The sequence below is a fragment of the Protopterus annectens genome, chromosome 12.part0 (genome assembly GCF_019279795.1).
Source record: "Protopterus annectens isolate FY-2018-M chromosome 12.part0, PAN1.0, whole genome shotgun sequence".
NCBI classification, from domain to species: Eukaryota; Metazoa; Chordata; order Ceratodontiformes; family Protopteridae; genus Protopterus; species Protopterus annectens.
In genome coordinates this window covers 1,044,100,565-1,044,118,431 of record NC_056746.1, presented here as the reverse complement: position 1 = coordinate 1,044,118,431, position 17,867 = coordinate 1,044,100,565, and the positions used below count along the sequence as shown (strand labels likewise).

The 17,867-nt window shown below is 37.6% G+C and overlaps 1 protein-coding gene across 1 annotated transcript in view; it reads left to right on the top strand.

Moving 5' to 3' along the window:
• BMP7 (bone morphogenetic protein 7) overlaps positions 1-17,867 on the top strand; it is a 706,587-nt gene that overhangs the window by 103,291 nt on the left and 585,429 nt on the right. The window lies entirely within an intron of this gene.

The window sequence follows — 17,867 nt, the reverse complement described above, 5'->3', positions numbered from 1 at the left end:
TGTGCACAGGCCAGGGACATGACCATTTCTGTGCAATATGTTTTAAAACAAAGTGTTTATATTGTAGACATGAATCATGTGAGCAAGTACTGCGATGGAAAATGGCACATCTTTTTTTAGGGAAATGTTATGGTTATCAAAGTTTCATTTTACTACTTAGAGAAGGGGAAATACTATAAAAAGTGAAATCTTAGAGAAGGACATAAACACAGTCACAGAAAATCAGGTCCAGTCTGGGAAGGAAGATGATGCAGAATGAGAAGAAAAAAGGTAAGTAAATAAATCACTGACAATAAAGTGTTTGTATGCCCACAAAAATGATAACAGTGAGAGTAGGGGAACGATTGTTTACTACACTGAGGGTGGGAGTAGAATATGGAAAGGAATGACTGAGGATGTTAGAAGAAAGCTAGCAATGCAAGTACTATTTTAAACAATGTTAAAAACTGGAACACAGGCTGATGTGAGGAACATACTAAGCATGTGATCACGAAGACTGTAAGATGCCTAGCTATACAAACCTTTAAGTGATCACGAAGACTGTAAGATGCCTAACTATACAGACCTTTAAGTGATCATGAAGACTGTAAGATGCCTGGCTATACAGACCTTTAAGTGATCATGAAGACTGTAAGATGCCTAGCTATACAAACCTTTAAGTGATCATGAAGACTGTAAGATGCCTAGCTATACAAACTTTTAGTGATCATGAAGACTGTAAGATGCCTAGCTGTACAACCCTTTAAGTAATCATGAAGACTGTAAGATGCCTAGCTATACAAACCTTTAAGTGATCAGGAAGACTGTAAGATGCCTAGCTATATAAACCTTTAAGTGATCACGAAGACTGTAAGATGCCTAGCTATACAAACCTTTAAGTGATCATGAAGACTGTAAGATGCATAGCTATACAAACCTTTAAGTGATCATGAAGACTGTAAGATGCCTAGCTGTACAACCCTTTACGTGATCACGAAGACTGTAAGATGCCTAGCTATACAGACCTTTAAGTGATCACGAAGACTGTAAGATGCCTAGCTATGCAAACCTTTAAGTGATCATGAAGACTGTAAGATGCCTAGCTATACAAACCTTTAAGTGATCATGAAGACTGCAAGATGCCTACCTATACAAACCTTTAAGTGATCATGAAGACTGTAAGATGCCTAGCTATACAGACCTTTAAGTGATCACGAAGACTGTAAGATGCCTAGCTATACAAACCTTTAAGTGATCACGAAGACTGTAAGATGCCTAGCTATACAAACATTTAAGTGATCTTGAAGACTGTAAGATGCCTAGCCATACAAACCTTTAAGTGATCACGAAGACTGTAATATGCATAGCTGTACAAACCTTTAAGTGATCATGAAGACTGTAAGATGCCTAGCTATACAGACCTTTAAGTGATCATGAAGACTGTAAGATGCCTAGCTATACAAACCTTTAAGTGATCATGAAGACTGTAAGATGCCTAGCTATATAAACCTTTAAGTGATCATGAAGACTGTAAGATGCCTAGCTATACAAACCTTTAAGTGATCATGAAGACTGTAAGATGCATAGCTATACAAACCTTTAAGTGATCATGAAGACTGTAAGATGCCTAGCTGTACAACCCTTTACGTGATCACGAAGACTGTAAGATGCCTAGCTATACAGACCTTTAAGTGATCACGAAGACTGTAAGATGCCTAGCTATGCAAACCTTTAAGTGATCATGAAGACTGTAAGATGCCTAGCTATACAGACCTTTAAGTGATCATGAAGACTGCAAGATGCCTAGCTATACAAACCTTTAAGTGATCATGAAGACTGTAAGATGCCTAGCTATACAGACCTTTAAGTGATCACGAAGACTGTAAGATGCCTAGCTATACAAACCTTTAAGTGATCATGAAGACTGTAAGATGCCTAGCTATACAGACCTTTAAGTGATCATGAAGACTGTAAGACGCCTAGCTATACAGACCTTTAAGTGATCACGAAGAGTGTAAGATGCCTAGCTATACAAACATTTAAGTGATCTTGAAGACTGTAAGATGCCTAGCCATACAAACCTTTAAGTGATCACGAAGACTGTAAGATGCATAGCTGTACAAATCTTTAAGTGATCATGAAGACTGTAAGATGCCTAGCTATACAGACCTTTAAGTGATCATGAAGACTGTAAGATGCCCGGCTGTACAAACCTTTAATTGATCTTGAAGACTGTAAGATGCCTAGCTATACAAACCTTTAAGTGATCATGAAGACTGTAGGATGCCTAGCTATACAAACCTTTAAGTGATCATGAAGACTGTAAGATGCCTAGCTATACAAACCTTTAAGTGATCATGAAGACTGTAAGATGCCTAGCTATACAGACCTTTAAGTGATCATGAAGACTGTAAGATGCCAAGCTATACAAACCTTTAAGTGATCATGAAGACTGTAAGATGCCTAGCTATACAAACCTTTAAGTGATCATGAAGACTGTAAGATGCCTAGCTATACAAACCTTTAAGTGATCATGAAGACTGTAAGATGCCTAGCTATACAGACCTTTAAGTGATCACGAAGACTGTAAGATGCCCAGCTGTACAAACCTTTAAGTGATCATGAAGACTGTAAGATGCCTAGCTATACAAACCTTTAAGTGATCATGAAGACTGTAAGATGCCTAGCTATACAAACCTTTAAGTGATCATGAAGACTGTAAGATGCCTAGCTGTACAAACCTTTAAGTGATCTTGAAGACTGTAAGATGCCTAGCTATACAAACCTTTAAGTGATCATGAAGACTGCAAGATGCATAGCTATACAGACCTTTAAGTGATCTTGAAGACTGTAAGATGCCAAGCTGTACAAACCTTTAAGTGATCATGAAGACTGTAAGATGCCTAGCTGTACAAACCTTTAAGTGATCATGAAGACTGTAAGATGTCTAGCTATACAGACCTTTAAGTGATCATGAAGACTGTAAGATGTCTAGCTATACAAACCTTTAAGTGATCATGAAGACTGTAAGATGCCTAGCTATACAGACCTTTAAGTGATCACGAAAACTGTAAGATGCCTAGCTGTACAAACCTTTAAGTGATCATGAAGACTGTAAGATGTCTAGCTATACAAACCTTTAAGTGATCATGAAGACTGTAAGATGCATAGCTATACAAACCTTTAAGTGATCTTGAAGACTGTAAGATGCCTAGCTGTACAAACCTTTAAGTGATCATGAAGACTGTAAGAAGCATAGCTATACAAACCTTTAAGTGATATGGAAGACTGTAAGATGCCTAGCTATACAGACCTTTAAGTGATCACGAAGACTGTAAGGTGCCTAGCTGTACAAACCTTTAAGTGATCACGAAGACTGTAAGATGCCTAGCTATACAGACCTTTAAGTGATCACGAAGACTGTAAGATGCCTAGCTATACAGACCTTTAAGTGATCACGAAGACTGTAAGGTGCCTAGCTGTACAAACCTTTAAGTGATCACGAAGACTGTAAGATGCCTAGCTATACAGACCTTTAAGTGATCACGAAGACTGTAAGATGCCCAGCTGTACAAACCTTTAAGTGATCATGAAGACTGTAAGATGCCTAGCTGTACAAACCTTTAAGTGATCATGAAGACTGTAAGATGCCTAGCTGTACAAACCTTTAAGTGATCACAAAGACTGTAAGATGCCTAGCTATACAGACCTTTAAGTGATCACAAAGACTGTAAGATGCCTAGCTATACAGACCTTTAAGTGATCACGAAGACTGTAAGATGCCTAGCTATACAGACCTTTAAGTGATCACGAAGACTGTAAGATGCCTAGCTATACAGACCTTTAAGTGATCACGAAGACTGTAAGATGCCTAGCTATACAGACCTTTAAGTGATCACGAAGACTGTAAGATGCCTAGCTGTACAGACCTTTAAGCAGACACACTTGGAAGCTCTTGTCACTTTTTTTCAAGCAGTTAATACTGCTCACCTCTCAGTTTAAGCAAGGGCAGTCACAGATGGTAACTCTGGTGTAAGTTTGTGTCTACCCATCCAGTCATGAAGACTGACCTTAAATGTAACCAAAGTAATGCTCTGTTTTACTTGTAGTGGAAACATACGGCCATAGGTCAGGAGTATGTTGATCCCACTAGTGAATCTTGCTTATTTGTTGGTGTAGATTTTGGTCCTTAGTGCATGTGTTTTGGAGAGCCACTAGATATGAGAAATAATAGGTCAAATAGGATAAGATATTTTTATGGTTCAAAAAGCAAGACACAGGTCACCTCTGCAACTTGTAGGCTACTGAGTAAAAGGAGAGTCGTGCTACACTGTCTGGGTAGTTGAAGGATTTAAAACCTTTTAATTTTCTTGGTTAGAAATCTTTGTGGCCTTTCCAATTGATTAATATCCTTGTATTTGTATGTTAAAGGGGGCATTATATTCAATGATGGTCCTGATATGGGACTGGTACAGTGGCAAGACGACTTCTTTGATTGTTAAAAATATGCCTTTGGAAATGAACTGGGCCATATAGAAGTATTTCCTGACTATGGTGGAAACATGATGAGTGAATGAGAGGGAGTTCTCCACATAAATACCTAGGTCTCATGACTGTATCTGTCTAAAGTAGAGTATCATTTATAACATATGAGGTGGAATAACTTTGCTGACAGACACTATTATGCTGCACTTTATTTCATTTAGTTTGAGACCATTTTTAATACACCATGTATGTGCATATTCCAGTCCTTACTGGACTTGTTTTGTATCTGTGGATGAGCAGACAGCAGTGCCTAGTTTGCAGTCATCAGCAAACTTGGTCAACCATACTTCTAGAATATTGGTTTGGATATGTACACAATACATTCCAAACAGCAGAGGGCCCAAAACTGATCCCTGTGGTACCACACTAGTTACAGTTTTGCATTCAGAGAGGGAACCACCATTTTTCTCAACCTGAGATATTTTTGATAGTTAATTTGTAATCCAGTAGACTTATATAATCAGTGTACTGTGGTGGTTGAAGTGGCCACACTCAGGCATGATGTGATTCATAGTACTAGCTAGTGAGCTAGCCTTAATAAAAAGCGAGGAAAACAGCATATTAATGGGAATATGCAAATGTTCATACACATATATGCAAATGACGTGCTCAATCCAGTGACTGCAAAATAAAATGCAAATGAGCACGCCTGAAAGCAGGTCACGATTTCTAGACATAGTGTGCTGTAGGTGTGCAGCACTGTAAGAACAAAAGACACATAGGAATTTGTGGAGCTGTAATGATCAGTGATGTGGTGGCAACAGCAACATTCATGCAGCTGCACTTATTGTCTGTAAGAACTGCTACATCTCAGCCGGTTGTGTGATATAGTGGCAGGTGTTATAAATGAAAATGATACTGACAGAGTATCACCTGCCAGCAGCTAACCAACCAAACAATTTACAGACTGTATTTGAGTGGTAAAGGTATTATATGGACATTGGCTGATAGGCATTGAACATGAACAAAATCTGAAGGAATGCATGGACTTCCTGTATTGATGGACTCCAAGCTGTTTGTAGCAAATACTATACTGCATAGAGAAGTACTAGGCCAATTGCCCTTGCAGGAAATAACCAATTTCCATTTAAAGATGAGACTTAAACCCTGCACCTTGTGTCTGTAAGGTAAACAGCATAACGGTTATGCCAACCTGCAATACTAGCTAGAGAGCCTTTCCAGAGACAAATAAGGGACAGAGTGAGCATATTACAGGTATTCAGCCTCCAGAGTACTAGGTATGTTTCTTGATATGCTACTTCTACCTATGCATTGGCATGTTTCACCCAGCACAGTAGGGGTGAAAGCCACCACCATACATGGCTTTTGTGATAATCGTTTGACTGTGAGAAGTTCTGGTTGGTAGAGATTGCAGACATGTGGCAAGAAAGGACCCGCCTAATGTTCACAGAAGGGGCTTGTACTCCATTAGGTGCCAGACAGGGTGGAGTCTGTCTTTTACAGCACCCTGCTAATGCCCATGATTCCTGCATTTGAGGTACAAGTCATCTTTGTCTCCTCTTTCCATATTTATGCTTACATTAAATTGCAATGCATCACCTCTGTATAGCACAAGTCTTGCTCTGGCATATAGCACATGTCAGTGAATCTTGGCCTTAAAGTTAGGTGTTATGGACAAAGGTTGAAGAGGAGAGTTAATGGTTGGATTCTACTGTGATAAGATGTTATTTTCATCCAGGAAGTGCACTTTCTTTTGCACCTTAAAAATTTTAGGAGATTTCAAAAGAGATGACATCTTGATTCTGTTTAATAAGCAGGAAAGGAAAAAGCTAATTGGTTTAGGATTTTGTTTCACCGTAGTAAAGTTAAGATGTAAAAAGTGTGGGAGGTGCAAGAAAAGAAGGAAGATTTTTTTATGATGGATCTTTGACTCAAGTTATCCCCCATAGTCCTTAATATGGATGGCGCTATTAAAAGGAAGGAAAGACCATGGGAGGGATACAGACTTATTTATACAAGAGAAGGAATCATTCCAAAGGAATACTGTAGGTCAACCGATGATCCCCTAAATATCCTTTGTGTGCCTGTGCATGTGTGTGTTAGAGCACAATCCTGTATGTGTGTGCCTATGTGCATGCATGTGTTTGTGTGCATGCAAGCTTGCACTTGTACACTCACACATACACACACACACACATATATATATATATCTATATTATATATATATTATATATATATATATATATATATATATATATATATATATATATATATATATATATATATATATATATATATATATATATATATATGTATCTCCTGTGATCATACCTGTCAACCTCTTAGTGCAAGAAATCTGGACACAGTCCGAGAAAGTGAGAGGACAAAGGTCCAAAAATAGGGACGTTTTAAATATTGCTCTTATAAACTTAGAAGGTTGCTAGATTAACAAGGCTTTATTAACATACATTTTCTGAAGGGTTTGAAGTCCGAAACTCAAATGTATGTCATTGTGACCTCAATCCACAGATCATCCCAGTGATTTGCCAGAGAACCACAAATTTTATGAGGAACAGTCCAAAAATATGAGCCAGTAATCTGGACATGCTGCAAAAATCTAGACTGTTGAGAGGTATTTCTGTGAGAGATAGAGTGGTATCCTTCCCAGGATTAGTTTATCTCAGCTTTACACCCACTGAGAGCTAGAGTAGACCCCAGCTCCCAAATAACATTTAACCGGATTATCAAAGAAACGTTGTTGTTCTTAACCAGGACAAGTTTTTCTTTGCATTGCACCCTCTGTGAGCCAGAGTAAAATCTGGCTTCCCAGTGACTTTGAAGTACATTAATTAGAGAGTGAAAGAATTGATTTCACTACTGATTATAACTATTAAAGGCTTAGAGAGACATTTAGTAAATGACTGTAAAAAGTAGTATATATATATGCAGGAGAAGGAAAACTTATAAATATTGTTTTTTTTTTACTTTCTGATGATTTGAAATACAGTTTTGAGGGAAACAAGTAGTTCAGGTATTCAATTTTTAGGAGATTTAATGATAGATACAGGTGAGGATTTTCCAAGAATATTATTTAGATGGTGAGAGATTTGTAGAATAATGTAAAAACAGAGGAACTTTGTATATTTTAAGTACCATAGGACAGTGGGGGTATTTTATGGAGCAATTAGTATTATTTCTGAGTACCACTCAATGGAAAAGATCACTTAGGAAAGAAAAGATGGCTCCAAACACTTTCCAAGCGAAAGTATACAGATAGATAAAGATGAAACAACAATAGCTGAGTGTTTGTGTTTCACTATCAGTCTGATGAAGTCTGAGGCTTATTTTATAAAGAGATGAAAGCACTTATTGCTTTATTAAATTTTGCAAGTATTTTGACTACAAGGACATGTTTAGCACCGTTAAAGAATCAACCAAGCATATTGTCATCTCCCATGGAAGAAGTGCTCCTGCTCATGGTTAGCACTGTCAGTAAGTGATCTTTAGAGATAATTGGGGGAGTAAAGGATTCAGCTGTTTAAGTGCTTTGGATATCAGTCTCAATGGCAAAGTTGGCCTTGAATTTGTTTGCAAGGATATTAGCAGTGCCTATTGGGTCAGAATAGGAGTCATCATCATTATTAATACATTCAGAGCAATGTGAAGTATTGTTTCTTAGTTTTCTAACATTGCTAAAGAAGACTTTATAATTACCTTTAGCTTCAGAGGCCAGCCCAAGTTCATGGGCTCCTTTAGTTGACCTGATAGAGTTTAATTATGGAAATGAGCCACCAGGGTGGTTATGTTTTTGTTTTTAATTTCCTACAATACTTATTTCTGGTAGGGACAGCTAGTTTTATGCATTTTTCTAAATGGGTATAGCATTACTTAGTGAAGGTTGTTACTGTATTAAAGTCAGGGTGGTTCAGTCATAAGTGAAATTTGATACTTAATGATAGAGTAGGTTGAAGTTGGCATGCTTGTAATTTTTAAAGTCAGTGGAATTAGATGTAGAGCTGTTTGGGAGTTTAAAGGAGAAGGTCACAAGCTTGTGGTTAGAATTCTCTAGGGAAGGTTTAACCAGAGGAGTAGTGCAATAGGTAGCCATATTTGTAAGACTCAGGTCAAGAATGATCTGTCCTCTAGTTGGCTTGTTTACCAGCTGATCAAGGGAGTTTTTGTTTAATACGTTTAGGTATGTTGGGGTATGTCCTATACTGGAAGTTTAGGTGTCTCTCAGTTTATTGAAGGCTAGATAAAATCATCCACAAAATTGCAGATTTTGCCCGTAGGGAATCTTATGTGGTCATTAGGGTACAAAGAAGATGTTCTGTAACAGACTATTAGTTGATATTTAAGCCTGTCTGGAGTGTTCTGTAGTTGAATGAGTTCAATTTGTGGGCTCCTAGGTGAGTTACCTGGATGTAATATGTTCCTGTGTTATTAAGGGAGAGAAAAGATTACCACAAGTATTACAGTAGCCCTGGGATTCGATAAAGCCTAAGTGTGCACTGCTCTGATTAAACAGACAACACAGGCATAACTTTCTTCCTCCTAATTTAAATTTTCTTACTGATTTTCTTGAAGCTTTAAGTATCGACAGGGATTCATAAAGGTTGCTACAAAGTATAGACAACATGTACACTTAGTGTAGTCTTTCTGATTGACTAGAAAGCGCAAACAATGTGGTAGGGATGTTCTTGAATACATATTGTGTATATATGTTGTGTACACTTAGTGTAGGCATTAATGAATCTGGCCCTCTTTATATATCTATAGCTTTTTATCTATATATATTTATACACACACGCACAACCACACCCACATATGTGTGTATGTATATATGTGTGTGTATATATATATATATATATATATATATATATATATATATATATATATATATATATGTACATATGCTTACACACACACACACACACACATATATATATATATATATATATATATATATATAAATATGTAAAATAATACAAGCTGTAGGGCAACCTGTTAATGCTTGTTGTGTACAATGTGTACAAGCCTATATTGTAACCATAAAATTCCTTGGGGTATTGACTTATGTCAGCAATTTTGGCAAATTTGGGGTAAGCTTGTTCCCCTTTCTCCAGGGTAAAGCAACCTCAAAAATGATCGCATAACTGGGGGTAGAATACATAGGGCAAAAAATGTAAAGTTTGCATTCCTGTAAGGTAGGAAATTTCACTCACTGTACCATGCACAATCAGGAGTCACAAAATTGGTCTTTGCAAGACTAGCTTATATACCCAACAGAAAATATTTCTTTGACTTTCATAAATGACTAATGTAGAGTATATTAAAAATCATATTTCTCAGGACAGGATAGTCTGGCTTAAAAAATATATATTGCATTAGTGCTTAAGTATAATTTCATTTCTAAGGATGGTATGAACCATGTCCTTTTACATGTAAGGAATTGCTCTTGACCTTTCACCTGCACATGACCTCAGTTTCTAGTCATAACTCTGTGCCCTCTACACCTTCAACCAAGATACTGTATCCTTACACCTGTGGTGCCACCCCCAGTAAGTGTGCAGCAGTGTTAGTAATGGAAAAATTAATCTAAGCACCCAGTAGGGAAGAACCAATAGCTTTTGATCTTTCTGACATCAGAGGCAAGTATGTAACCTTCTGAGACAGTCGTACTGAATGATATCGTGCACAGGATCTTTTTTAAGGGGTCTGGCTCTTGTGTCAGTCATTCTACCCCCTCATGCTCCTGCTTCCTGAGACACGTTGCTGTACTAGAAAGCCAGTCTGGAAGCAGAGGAGGTTCATAGGTTCAGCTGTCAAGCTTATGACCTTTTCACCTTTAAGAAGCTTTCTGTTTATTATATGTATGTAATATGTTTATATTTGTATTTAATATTATATATCTGTATCTATATCTATATTTATATCTATCTATATTTGTATATATCTATATGTAATACTTAAGGAAGCTGAGTTGTCATGATTGTAGGAGAAAGTTTATTCTGTAGTCATAGAAAGTGCTATACAATGTGTTTACAATATATTTCTGCTTTGGTTATTTATATTAAATGCCATGTCACCTGATATATGTTAGCTACCCCCTGTGGTCTGTTCTAAGTGGGAACTTTCCCATTTGCAATTGATAACTCCTTGCAAGTACACTGAATGAGTCAAACGTCTTAAAATGCAGCAGCTATAAAAACTCTTACTGTGTGCCTCGGCTCTGAGTTGCATGTGGATCATTTTTTTTCACCAGTTTTTTTTTTCTCTCTTTTCTCAGATGTTGCGCAGCCTAGTTTTGAGATGTTGTAGTGTTTCCATTTTAGGTACAGACATAATTGGATCAGGCATTGCCTTTGACTAGGCAGAGGATAGCTCTAAGGAACATAAGAATCAGATTACATTAACAATTTCTAATGCCTTTCTGAATTGTTCAAGTTTTCCAACCCTGTGATTTTTCTAGTAAGGAATCATGTACCTTTTTAGTCTGCTTTAGGTGGCTTACGTAAAGGTGAAGAAATGCAGTACTATATTTAGTAATTGCTCAGGTCGGTGAATATAAAGTGGCACAGTGAACTGGAGTTACTAGGCATGCCGTATAAAATTAAATGGTCTACAGCATGTATTTCAGACTTTGGAAGGTACATATAGCATTCGATTTAAATATCTATCATTATTGCTCTTTAGTGATGGTACATTTTTTTAACTGTTTAGGTATTAATTTTGAAATCATAATTTATATTCATTTCTGCCAAGTATCATGATACTATATTTACTGACATTAAAGGTGTAGCACAAAGTCTGTGACATTCATTAGTACTGGCTTTGCAGGCAAAGTGTATAATCTTATGAATTAGAATTGCAGACAGAGAGATTATTTGTGACGAGAACTGAGGATAGAGAATGTTGTCTTCCTGTTATAAATTGCAGGCAGAAAGTATTGTCTTCTGGATTAGCCTCATTTGCATTAGTGCTTTGTACTGGGGACAGAGACACACATGGTGACACGGTCAGTAATTCTGTTTGGCTGCAATGAATTGCAGAGGCACTCCTATGTGATGTTTTTTTTGTGTACTAGCCCTGCATGTTGTGCAGCCATGTTTGTGAATACCACATTTCCATAAAGACTGTAAACAATAATGCAAATTCCATTGTACAATAGCAGTATGCTACACCAAAGTTTGGTATGGGTGAACCACATATAAAGCACATGGGGGAGCACCTAACAACATTCCCCTTGTCTTGATTGTGAGTAACACATGGTTTACTAACAGCCAACACAGTGGTGCTGTGATGGTACTCTGCATTACCTCTAGTTTCACAATACACCTGGGGTGTTGTTTAAGCCACAAGACGTACACCCCTGTCATGGGATATTTACTTGTCTTAGATTATCCTACCAATGTGCACTGATAAAAAAATATATTTCTGAGTTGAATCAGAGATATTTTTTTCACTGTCCTGCTTGTGTCGAGTGTTTATTTCAGTTCACTGCTAAATTAGCACTATTGTGGCTACATCAGCAGAAACTTTTACTCTGTCTAATTCATGCTAAATAAATGTAAAAAATAAATAAAATCTTAAGTAGAAAATAAACTTCACTCAGTGCACACACAGACACATGCTTGTGTTTACCAGCCTACCAAAGAGTATTGACATATAACTAGCCAGGAATGAAAAACATGTTATTGGGAAAAAAATACAACAAACCATTTTGAGAATGACATTACTGGCACACTGGACCAATTTAGTAAACTACAGTAAATATTCCTAAACTAATTAAAATCATATTTATTTTAATTTTTTTTTTTTACCAAGGTAGGGCATTAGTCCATGTGGACCACTTTCAGGCCAGCCCTGGATGTATTCATAAAACTGTAGAATATCAAAAAGTAAAAAGATTTTTTTCCACACTCTTTGTTGCCCACTGCTTGTCGACCATCATTCCACACCTGACCAGTCATATGCTCCTCATCACAGGAGTAAAGGTTAACTAGGAGGGGTCATCATTTAGACACCCGTTAGGGTTGGTTTGAAAGTTTTTCTTTATAATCCTATGTTTCCCCTGCAGACACACAGCTTGTGGAGTTAAAGCGAGATTTGCAATGGGCTGTCTGTGTTGATTGTCCCTCGATTCAGCAAGGTACATTGCCAGCAAGCAGCCTGACCCCCTTCCTTCATGCATGGGAAGTAGGTTCCCTTGTCTCCACTAGAGAAATCACTTGTCTCCAAGTGCTTCCTGAGCATCCCCTACCCTATCCACCCACAATTGGGGGAGGAGCAGGCCACATGGCTTCACCCCTCTCCCTTTCTGCCTTGCTTCTCCAGTGCTGGGGCTCATAATGACCCCTAGCCAGTTGAGTTATAGTAAGGGTTCCATCCTTATTTGCCACAGAGTCAGGCTAAAGAAAAAGACTTAGCAGATACGACATAAAGCTAGGTGTGAGAGATAAATCACTAATATTATGAAAATACTGTAGCTAAACATTTAATTATGTATTAGCCATGAAATAACTCAGATAACTACTACAGTTACAGAGTTTTATAAAGTTTACTGTGAACAGTTTTTGCAATTATGTCTCATAGGTTTATAGGTAGGTACTAGGCTATCGGCCCAAGGGCCTACGCAAGCCTAGCCAACCAGGTTCCCTGGCTTACGCCACCCAAGAAAGTTATTTTCCTGTGCCACTGTCGAGCAGAGACACAGAAGTGATCCCCGGGGTGTATTTCCTATTTCCCATCCACTCATCAAGATTTTTCTTGAAGAGTGCTAATGAAGAACTTTGCTTGACATAGATGGGTAGCCTGTTCCAGAGTATGGGAAGTCTCTGGGATAGGAATCTCTCCCTCCAGTATGTCCTGTTTATTGTGGTGACAAGGTTTAGGTCCCTAGAGTGTGTAGCTCGGAGGGATTGGGATTTCTTTAGGTGTAGCATGTCCAACAGCTTTGGGTTTGACAGCTTTATATGTTAGGCAGAGATCACCTCTGAGTAGGCAATATGCTACGGAGTAAAGCTGGAGTTTTTTGAGGCGGTCAGTGTAGGGCATTTGTTTGAGTCCAGTAATCCTCTTTGTGAGGTACTTCTGTGGCCTTTCCAACTGCTGCAGATGTCTTGTGAGGTACATTCCAAAAGGGGCGTTGTACTCTATAGTGGGTCTAATGAGTGTCGAGTAGAGGGAAACGATGACCTCTTTTTTCCTGGATGAGAACCCTTTTATGATGAGGTGTGCCACGTAGAAGGACTTCCCGACTACTGTGGCGATGTGACTATCAAAGGAGAGACTACTGTCCACCTGGGTCCCAAGGTCTCTTATCACGCATTCGGTGTTAAGTAGATTGCTGCCTATGTGGCTCACAGATAAACAGAAAGTTAAATGTCTGAAGGTTAAGTAGATTTGAAGACAGTTCAGGTGACTAAGCAGTTACAAACCATTACAAGGCTTATGTGTAATAATTACAGTTAGGAGGCAGAGGAAGGGGACTAGAGCTGGAGGGTAAGTAGGCAGAGAAGTAGGTGAGAGAAGGAGAAAGTAAAGTAGAATTGGTAGGGACGTATATACAATTAAACTGACTACAACCCGAAAACTAGTAACACAAGAAACCTCACTAGTACCCAAAAGACAGACAAAAACAAAATACCAGAAGTATATTAGAAATGATGCTGACAGGGCATTGCATTCATAAAAAAGCTGTATAACCTATGCAAATGCACAGCCCTGTTCAGTAGTCGCTTCAATAAATGGGGGAAAAGCTGATAAATAAAATACATTGGGGTCTGTTTTGTATGATACATGGTGTGTTGTATTATGTTAGGTAAAAGTTTGAAACTCATGGTGTTGCAGTTCATTGGAAACAGTGTTGCCTCAACCTACAACAGATGCTTCTTGTATCACACCCTGGATCTCTGCATATTCAATATATACATATATTTTCTAGATCATCAGTTGTTTAATCGGGTCTATATTATATTAGCGAAAGCTTGAAATTGAGAATGCTATATAATCAACCCAAACAGTCCAAAAATGCAAAATGTTGATCACACGGATCAGCGATCCTTAAAAAAAAAAAAAAAAAAAAAAAACATAAAATAAAGTGGGGGGCTTCACCCCCCACACAACCCTACTTAAATATACCAACTCTGAGAATGCACCACAGTGGAGGAAATGGCAAAGTCCTGAAAATGGCCCAGTGATTTTTTTTTTCCCCTAGGGAAAAAAAAAATCGCTGTTCTGTACTTTCAGCATTTTGCCATTTTGTGTAAACACATTCAACAAAACAAAGTTCGCAACTTTAAGCATTCACTTAAATAATAGGAACCCATTCAATCACATCAAAGGTTTTAGAACCCATTTAAAAAATGTCAGATTTGAAAAACAGTATTAATTATTTTCTCATGTTGCAAAGGTGACAGCATTATGTCACCCAGATCCTGTAAAGCCTGCACTGTGCGTGCTGCATCGTTACATTAATGTAGCATCACAGTAGCACAGTGGAAGCCATTGTTGCATCTGCCAGTGGCAGGCAAAATGCCCATGTTTTTCTTTATTTTTTGCTTTCTTTTTTCATATTGGTTCCTCCAACCATCCAGCATATCCCTCCATCCCATTGACTTGTTCATTAAACCATCTGTTTAATTTCTCCAAATCTTTTTGGGTTTCTAATACCATGATGGGAATGGAACCCATTCCTAAGTCAGGATTTAATTGAACTTTATGAAATTAATATTGTTTCAGTCTTTGTTTAGCCAAAAGTGCTTTTCACAGCACTTGAAATATGCCCATAACGGATTCATAATTCATATGGAGTTACATGTATTGGTTACATATCTAAACACGATTGTAGACTCTTTTTAAGACACATTGCTTCTACTACTATTGTAACTGTCTATCTTTCTTTCACATTGATGTTATTTCTACCTACAAATCCTGGTATCTAATGACTTTGTATCTCTTTGTGCACAAGACACTATAATCCCTAGTTGCAGCAATTTCAACGATCAATGCAACTTTGTCTTTTTTTTCTTTCCATGGATTACTATATCTGATTTGCTTTCATCTACTTTTTGAATTGTTGGCAGTGGGTGATTCCCACATGATGCACACTTCTGTAATTCTTTGTGCGTCATGATTTCAAATTTTTTCAGCTACTTTTATACTGTAGTGTTTGCACAATCTCTAGTACAACAATCTTGGCACATTATTGTGCCTTTCAGTGTACAGCCGCTATGTCACGAGTGTATCACACCCAGCAACAAGGTGTGCAACAAGGTTTGCAACTGGTTCCAATTCTTTTTATAAAACCTTAATTTGTCTGCTTCTGACACATGTTCAATGGACTTTGAAAACCAACGTGCATGTAGTCCACTATTCTGGGCTGCTATGGTTTCAACTCACCTCTCGTTAATTATTCCTGCATCAAGTCCTGGTCAACATGAGATTGTTCTGAGAGATCTCGATACTTACCACTGTATTTATGGATTTTCCACATTCTTTTCTTTCTCATCTGATCCTTCTCCTTATATTCTTTATTATTTCTTTTTTGGCGCATTCAGTTTCTGGCAGATTTTTGTCTAATTCTGGTTTGATTTCCATTCCCACCTGAATGCTTCTGCTAATCTAAGCAGAGAGGTCAGATTTCCTTACACTGTGTTTTAAAACTTTAGCTATGTTTTGATCTGATGAGGTCAACAGATATGCATGCAGCCCCACAGCTGCAGAGCAGTATGTGTAATCAACTTTGATGAGGCCCATACCTCCTTCAGAGCAAGGGATATATAATCTTGGTGTACACTGTTTTTTATATATCATTTGATAAGAGTGAAGCATGTTTCTTTTTTTTTTTTGTCCAACTGATCCAATACTTTTGGGGTCAGTCAATCACACCAAAACTGTAAGTTAAAACAGGGAGAACAAATTGGTTTATAGCTTGGACTTTATTCCTAAATGTCAGGGCTGTTTTCAATACTAGTTTTAGTATTTTGAGGTAATACTGGATTTTATTCACATTTGTTCATGTTTTATTGCAGATCCTTCATCAGTTCCCAAATATTTATACACTCTTTCTGCTCAAGTTCATTTGTATCACATTCATGTCCAAAATTGATATTTTCTTGGTACTGCAACTTTCCTGCTTTAAACATTGCCTTCTTTAATCAAGACCAAATGTCATTCTTATATTAACCAAGAAAGTTTTAACCACTTGCAGTTGTACTTTCAACTCTCCATCTGATGAACTATATAATTTTTAAGTCAGTCACAAAAAGTGGTTGAGAAATCTTTTAAGTACGTTTGTTTTCTGGGAGCCAAACTATAGCCAAGACCTAATTGTTAAAACAGCTTATTGGGGTTAAAGGCAAGACAAAACAACAGTGGTAGCAAAGAGTCACCCTGGAGTATCCCATTTTGAATTTTTATATCTGGGATAATAATTGCCCTTTGTCATGGTTTAATTGCAAAGTGGTTTGTCATTGTTTTATGGCTACTGTAAAGTAATTGATCAATGTAGGATGTATCTTATACATCTGTAAGGACTCCCTTATCCATGGATGTGTGATGCTGTCAAAGCTTTTTAGTTAGAGAAAATGCTGAGAGATGAAAAGGAGCCACTTTTGTGATTTTAAGTATTTTCTTCTGATTTTTTGTTAAGTTTTACTGTTTTACCGCCTACTTTTTGGTATTTTCCGGTTTGCTAAAGTTTATATCTGTAACAGTAACAGTACTTGGAACACATCTAGAGCCTGTTTACTGCATTTCCTGTGTTGCACTTAATTTAAAATCATTTTTTCTCTCTAAAAACTGCATTTTACCTGATTTTGGCCTAGCACTCAAGTCTGGGGTCATTTATTGCATTGTTGTGATTATTTTGCTGCTTGTGTATCTCTGCTACCTTTAAACTACAACAAAAAGAAAAAAAAACAAAAAAGTCTTGCTTTTTTCCCACTTTCTGAAAGTTAAGAAAGTTCAGTTACAGATTTGCTGTTCTGAACTGTTTGGAAGTTTCTAGAAGGCCAGTGCTTGCTTAGGCTAATGGGAAGTCTCTGTGTTCACCAGTGGGAGTGGTTAACACTGAACAGTCTGCCTGTCCCTGGAGGAGTGGTTACTACCTAGAAGCTGTAGTTTTATTGGCCATTTTGGGTCAATTCAAAACTCCTTGATCTGTCTGTCTTAAAACCAGGCTGCCTCGTGGTTTTGGCATCTTTTCAGGCTTGCTAGTTGTTGCTGAAGCACCTACCAAGAGCAGAAAATGCTGAGAGAAGAAAAGGAGCCACTTTTGTGATTTTACGTATTTTCTTCTGATTTTTTGTTTAGTTTTTCTGCTTTGCTGACTACTTTTTGGCATTTTCCGGCTTGCTAAAGTTTATATCTGTAACAGT